Source organism: Sceloporus undulatus, unplaced genomic scaffold (genome assembly GCF_019175285.1).
Source record: "Sceloporus undulatus isolate JIND9_A2432 ecotype Alabama unplaced genomic scaffold, SceUnd_v1.1 scaffold_28, whole genome shotgun sequence".
Taxonomy (NCBI): Eukaryota; Metazoa; Chordata; class Lepidosauria; order Squamata; family Phrynosomatidae; genus Sceloporus; species Sceloporus undulatus.
Genome location: NW_024802950.1, coordinates 23,180 through 30,914, shown reverse-complemented (window position 1 = coordinate 30,914; position 7,735 = coordinate 23,180). Strand labels below are relative to the sequence as shown.

Genomic DNA, 7,735 nt, shown 5'->3' with positions numbered 1-7,735 from the left:
CTGATTGTAATAACTTGCATTGTTGAAAACAATGTATTTGTGTAGCCTAATGCAGGTTTTCTACTCCACCTTAATTGTTTGAATCTGTGAGGTTGTTTGCAATGTACATAATTATCATGCAAGTTTAGATTGTTACACTGGTTTTCTGTAGAACTACGTGTTTACGTGTTGCTGAAGTCTAGAATCTGAATTTGATTGAGTTGTAGAATTGTTAATATTCTCTGCTATGCAAGGTGTGGTTCAGATGTTACCATGTCCATTTGAAAGTTTGTGAATAAAGGTCTATGTGGCAGTGCTTAGCATGGAAGTTGCAACACTTATAAACCTGTTGTATTGGCAGAGTATGTGTAGTGTTGGTGTATGTCAGCAGGTACCTGGGAAGGAGGTTGCTGTCTTAAGTTCCTATGTTGGGAGAAAGGCAGGATATAAGAAAATAACAACAACAAGAAGAACTTGCAAAACCATCTCTGAGTATTCCTTGCTTAAGCAAATGATATGAAATTCATGGGGTTGCTGTAAGTGGTCAGGTGACTTGAAGGCAGACACAAACACACCTGGGAAATTCAAGGCTGCCATTGACAAACTGTTCAGTTACCATCAGTCATTTAGTATATTTTCAGATGTTATAATTTCTGTGTTGAGCACTTCATTGTTGAAGTATAAATTGGTAATGCTTCTGGAATTGGTAACATTTGAACTAGCTCTTGGATGAACAACACTGAATTTCCTTTTTATAGCATTGAGCATATGTGTGAGTCAGACAACAGTTTCTCACAATAGCATCCCACAGGGCCTTTGTGAATACAGTTCTGTTGGACTCTTGCCATCCACTGGCCTCACATAACAGAACTTCTAACTCTGATGGGAATGGTAGAACCACATACAGGACCTGCTTTTAAGAAAAGCCTCTGTACAAAGCCAGCTTTGAAGTCTGACGTAAGTAGTGAGAAGCTAGACAATAGAGGCTTAAGGCGTTGTGTTCCTAGTTCTGTTTTCCAAATATGCCATTTTGGTATGTTTACACTTTAACAAACTCGGCAAATATGCAAAAAAGTACTTTGCAGAATTTATTCTGTTTCAAAACTGTATTTGTTTATTAGCAGATCAGGTGAGTGTGGTATCTGTTCTCTTCTATGATTATAGGTGTTTGATATGTAAAACATTTTTATTTTCTTAGAAGCATTGTTAGCAGTGGAAAAATGAGTAATTTTGTTAGGTACATTTTTAGGCTTTCCCCCCTCCTAGTAGAGGAAGAAAAGGACATTTAATCAAGGGTACGCTATATTTCAGAAGAAAGGACTAACAAAACCACCTGTGAGTGTTCCTTGCTTAAGAAAACCCTGTGAAATTCATAGGGCTGGCATTAGTTGACGGGCGACTTGAGGACACATCACATACACAACTGAAGTATTTCCCGATTGGCACACACTTAAAAAATATCAGACTTGCCAGAGAGGTAATTTTTGACTGTAGCAGCTTCATTAGTAAAGGTGTATTTCTTTTAAGTAGAGGAGAGTTCTTAGGAATCATCTTTCTTAAATGTGATAATCTTATTGTTGCTGGCAAGACCATGAGGTACTGTATGCTCTTGATTTCACTTTTTTCTCTTTACTTAACTCCATTGCCATCCAGATTATATTTATAGTTTGTGGCTTAATATATTTTTATTGATGTCTGTGTTCTTCATGTGAGTCCCAGTACGAGTAACTTTCAGTACCGTTCTTACAGATACTTACTCAGATATAAGCCCTTTTGATTTCATTGGGGTATATTTCTGAGAATTCAGAAGTTCATTGTGTTAAAATGGCAAAACCATAATACTCTTTAAGCTTTTCTCTTAGCTTGGAATATAAAGGCATTTAGTTTTTTAATCCTATATTGCATCCCATTTTGAAAGGCAGAGTTTCTCCAGTTGTGTGTTAAGGAGGTCTTTTTAACCTCAGGTTATGTGTTCTGTTGATTTTGAGAAGTCAAATGCTCTTTCTTACTGTCAAAGATAACTTCAATGACAAATTATTTAGACAGTAAAGATTACTATATGATGAGAGGGAGTAAGTCAAAAGCCAAGGGCTTTATGTTCTTCCATGGGACAAATGAAGAGTAAAAGGCTCATATCTTATTCAGGCCTAAATAATTGTAACAATTATGCTGCACTTCCTACTGTACTCCACCTACTCTGCATCATAACTTCCTTTCTCACAGTTGTGGCTGAATGCCAGAGCAGCACAAACTGGACTGTCTGCAGTAACTGAAAAAGCAGAAACGTAGGCTGGCCGTCACCCAAAGATGTAGGTGAATACTATTTTTCTCCTTGTGTTAAGATTTGCCATAGTGCATTGAGCAACTAGCTATGAAATGTTACAGTATGTTAGTGTTTATTTTTAGTAGGTTGATTTCATTGTCACATACTTTGTTCTTTAAGCACAGTGAATATTCAGGCAAGCAAAAATTGAATAGTTGAATACTTGAAAAATTGGCATTGAAATGTGTGGGGAATTCTATTTTGCTTGATCTTTTGGAGAGTTAGGGACTATTGTTAGCCATGTTAAAGTTGGAAACTGTGTCTGTTCACTCAAAGGGAATACTGTATATCAAAAGATTAAAAACCTGCTACTGTAGAGAATGCTTTCTATCATTTAGAAAGTTGAAATTAGGTCAGCAAATATGATAAATATTTATGTTGTTGATTTCCTTGCAATCTGTGTGTGGAACACTTACATCTGTGTTTTCTGGGAATAGGTTAAAATGAATCAGATTGCAAAAAAGTTGTTTAAATGAGTTTCCTATTGGGTAAAGACGCTGAAACTGTTTGGCTGTTTCACATAGCTGCATAATTTCTGTAATTGCTAGGCTTTTATTGCTTGTCCCCTCCTCCCACTCAGCTTAAAATAACTACTGTTCTTTTCTGAAAAATATGAATGAATGAAGCCTTTCATGGCTTTTCAGAATTGGCCATGTGGTTCTTTCTAGAACATTATCTGTGAGGAAGAGTAGCTGTGTTGAAGTAAAGGTTGGTATTAATAGCGCAGAAGAAGTGGTTTTGCATGACACCAAGCCTGTTTATTGTGTCAGTATTTAATACATGCTACTTTGAGAGAGGTTTTCTTTAGACAGTGCTATAATCTTCAGAGGCTCTTTCAAAACAATGCATTTAAAATGTTCAGTGAGGGAGTTAATCTGAATACGGTATTTGGTTTACAGCACTGAAACTATTTTCCTTATTTTATATAGCACTAGCTCAGATTACTGAAGGATATAAATTGTGTGGGAAGAATGAAGTCATTCTAGTTTGGTTGTGGCAGCTTCACAGAAATCTTTTTCTTATTTTGTTGCTGTTGCGTGCCTTCAAGTGGTATCCATCTTAGTGCAAACCTATTGCAGGATTTTCTTGGCAAGATTTGCCATTGCAAATATGAGAGTCACACACTCAAGAGGCTGAGAGTGTGTGACTTAGCCAAGGTCACCCAGTGGGTTTCATGGTCAAGCATGGAATTGAATCTTGGTCTCTTGTGTCGTAGGCCAACACTCCAATTGGCATGGAAATGTGTGGATTGCCAGTGTCGTAGGCCAACACTCAAACCAACAAACCACTATGCCATGTAGGCTCTCTTTTTAGGATTGTCATTTTTTCCAAGGAAAAGTGTATCTCGTGTAATGTCTGATGAATATGTCTGTCTATGCTGCCTTACATGTGCTACACCTTTTGTGATGTGAACTTGAGGTTCTAATTTGTGAAGGGATGGTACTACGTCAGTTAAATATTCTTTCTCTGCACTACTTTCTCGTCATTTTGATACTCCTGTTTAAAAACAACATCAACCTTAAACTATGAGGTGGAATGGAAAGCAGCATCTAGTTTTCAGAATATTTTCTGAGCTGTCTGAAGGCAGGATAAAAGAAGTATTTTTATGTATTTCAGTATTTTGATTATCTGTTAAACTCTTCTTTGCACGAGCATGAAATATTAGGTTCATTCCCTTGCTCTTTTTTTTTTTTGTTATGCTGAAGAGATCTTCTTTGAATTACAATCTGATGTAAAGAAAGCCTTTTTATCTTTTATTGCATAAATGGAGTTGTTGAATTGGTTTTTCATCCAGAGATATGATTCTGGTCAAACAAGATGACTCAAAGGGAAGACTTTGAAAATTGCTCTAGATGAACATGTAATTAACATTCTCATTAATTAAAATATAAATGCATAAACTAGTGGATCACAAGTTTGCTCTGTTTGTACATATCTTCATGAAAATGAGAGTTGGATAAGCATTTGGGGACCCCCAATTGAAATCCCCATTCATTCATGAAGCTCATTGTAACCCTACTTACCTCACAGGATTGTATAGATCAGATGCTGAACAGAGAGAACTCTGTATGCCTCCATGAGCTCCTTGGAGTAAGAGCATATTAAAACTGTAGTGGATGTTATTATAGAGCTTTTAATCAGTACAAATTTATATTCCTTAAGTGGGAAAGCATAGTTACTCATTAGTGAGTTTATTGTCACCATCATGTAAATTGTTGAACGACTTTGAAATTAATTTGCACTTCATAAAGTGGAATGAGATTAGGTCTTGTGTTTTTGAAGTGGCAAAGGTATGACACAGAGCAAAAAACATGGCACTTCTAAAAAAAGTGAAAACATGCGAGAGGGCATTAGTTTCTATAGCAAAAAATTATGCAGCATTTTATTTTTAAAATTTATATCTCACCTTTCTCCCAGCACAGGACCCAAGGTAGCAAGTATGTATATCAGAAGGATACCAGGCAATGTTGTTAGAAAGCATAGAAATTTTTATGGAATTCTTTGTATATAATCCTTGGGCTGAGTAGTTCAAAGACGATTACGCTTAATATAGGATGTATAAGGTACACCTAACCGTGCTGTGCTCACCTGCTTTTCCTGTTGTGCCTTGTTGTGCAGCCCTAGGGTGTGTTAGAGAGCTATATTCAGCAGAGATGTGTAAGACATATAATAGCTATGTGGACATTCATTTGGTGAAAGGATGTAAAGATCAGAGAAGATATGGAATCAAACCGAATAACAAATAGTGATGAGAACAGAAGGAGTACACTTCATCCATAAAATTATACTGGAATAATATCCAGTTCTGCTGTTGTGAACTCCCTTCTCCCTGCTTGGCAATCAAGTTGCACTTGCATAAGAACAGCCATGTCAGGTGAGACTATATAGCCTACTGCTTTTTTATGTAGTGGTCAACCAGTTATCTCTGGGAAGCACACAAGCAGGACAGCATATTTCTGCTCAAGTTTCCCCTCAAATAATATTGAAAGGCAGTATCAGAAGCAGTGTATAACAGTTATAGAATCATAGAATCATAGAGTTGGAAGAGATCACAAAGACCATCCAGTCCAACCCCTGCCATGCAGGAAATCACAATCAAAGCATCCCCGACAGATAGCCATCCAGCCTCTGTTTAAAGACCTCCAAGGAGGGAGACTCCACCAGACTCCAAAGGAGTGTGTTCCACTGTTGAAATGTTGAGGTGGAATCTCTTTTCCTGTAGCTTGCATCCATTGTTCTGGGTCCTATTCTCTGGAGCAGCAGAAAACAAGCTTGTTCTGTCTTGAATATGACCTCCGTTCAAATATTTAAACAGGGCTATCATATCACCTCTTAACCTTCTATTCTCTAATCTATCCAGTGGGGCCAGTTTGAGAAAATAGTGTTGTGGAATTCCTGTTCATCCCCATCTCCATTAAGCTGTGGGTGCTGTAGGGTTTCATCTTATCTCCTTTTTTAATTAAAAATCGCTATGAAGGAGCTGGGAGTGGTCCCCAAACTGTGCCATCTAAGAGATTTTGGACTTCAGCTCCCAGAAGCCTCAGCCATGTTAGCCAGTAGTCTGGGATTCTGGGAGCTGAAGTATAAAAATCACTTAAAGCAGTTATTGAGGGTCCCAGGGGCCAGGCTAGTCTCCACATCTAGGAGAGCCTTTACCATCTCCGCCCCGACCCTCTGGAATTCTCTGACCAGTGAGCTCCGCTCGGCCACCTCCCTGGCCCAGTTTAAAAAGGGGCTTAAAACCTTCCTGTTCAGGTCTGCATTCCCTGAGACTTGCCCCAATTAGCTCTCTCTCCCCCCCCCCCCAAGCCAACAGTGGCAAGTTGGTTTTGATTGTTTTTGATGTTGCTGCATTTTAACCTTAATGTATGTATATTGATGAATGTTTTATAATGTTTTATGATGTTGTACACCGCCCTGATTGCATAGAAGGGCAGTATAGAAATAAAATTTTTATTATTTATTATTATATTATTTAAAGAGAACAGTTTGAGGACCACTGTTCTAAAGCTTGGTTTCCAGTTTTCTAGTCGATTACAAACCATGGTTTGATGTGAGATCTGAATTACATTTTTACATACTGAAACATTTGATTTTAAAATGCCAAGTATATGGACAGTATGTGTGTATATAATAGAGAGAGAGAGAGAGAGAGAGAGAGAGAGCAAGTATTTGTTCTATAAGAAATTGTGGGAGCATGAAGGAAACTGTCTGTCTTAGAAATCCAACTGTGATTTATGTAACTCTTTAACATATTTCATTCATAGATCTTCAAGTGATATGTATGCTATAGTAGCAATAGCAAGTACATCTTTATACCACTTATCGGTGCACTTAAGCACTCCCTCAGCAGTTTACAAAGTGTAAGCTAATTGCCCCCAAAATCTGGGTACTCATTTTAGCGACCTCGGAACGATTCAAGCCTGGGTCAAGCTTGAGCCCTTTTGCTAGTATTGAACTTGCAACTTTATGGTTTGTGAGTGAGTAGCTGCAGTACAGGCATTTAACCACTGCGCCACCAGGGCTCCTACTAGTATAGTAAAGTATGCCACTTCAGTTAAAATAATTTAATACCGGAAGTCACAACTGTGGTTGCTATGACATTGAATCAAAATTCAAGGTAACTCCAGGAAACAAATAAAACAGGCAGTTATTTAGTTGTTGTCAGATTGTTGTTGGATGCAATTTATCTAGCCTTTAAGAGCACTGAAGACACCAGTTACTATTGAAATGGGCACTTCTGAATATTGAATATTTTACCATCCCTTCCCCCCATTGCTGTTAGTAATGCAGCCTGTGGATCTGCAATTGAAGAATCAGTTGTAATTTTTAAAGAGTGCTAAGTAAGACTATCACAACTTAGTTCTCCACATGTAAATTGAGATACTGTAGTTTAAACAGATTTCAAAAGGGGTTTCAGTGGAAACCGCTTTGGTATTGTAATGCAGTATATGAAAAATGACATAGGAAACGAATTCCTTTCAGACGAATTGAATAAGATTATGACATCATTTTTTAAGCTTCAAGGTTGTAGACTTTAGGACTTGAACAAAGTATATAGAGAATGTGTGAGACCTATTTTCTTGGAGGTTTCCAAGTTTTTTAAAAAATTAACTTGGGCGGGATACAAACCGCCGTTTTGCGGCGTTCCCCCGCCGGCGCCATTTGCTCCGCGAGGGAGCCGCAGCATCCAAACCGGCGGCTCCCGCGCGGAGCAAAAAAGAAGCTCCATTTCGGAGCTTCTTTCTGCGGCGCACGGATGACGTAGCGAAGCGCCAAGGGCGCATTCGCTACGTCATTAGCGCCGCGACACGTCTGGACGCTATGCGTCCAGTACGTAAAGATGGCGCCGGCCATGTAGAAGGGCCGGCGCCATCTTGTACGTATTGTATACGTACTAGGGTTAGGAAGGGGCGGTGCTTCCGCACCCCC

General features: G+C 38.6%; 1 protein-coding gene across 1 annotated transcript in view; it reads left to right on the top strand.

Moving 5' to 3' along the window:
* Window positions 1–2,250: 2,250 nt before the first annotated feature.
* Window positions 2,251–7,735, top strand: part of LOC121917631 (apoptosis-stimulating of p53 protein 2-like) — a 28,144-nt gene continuing 22,659 nt past the window's right edge. The window contains exon 1 of the mRNA XM_042443736.1: window positions 2,251–2,292. The gene's annotated coding sequence lies outside the window, so the exon portion shown is untranslated. The remainder of the gene's footprint in view (window positions 2,293–7,735) is intronic.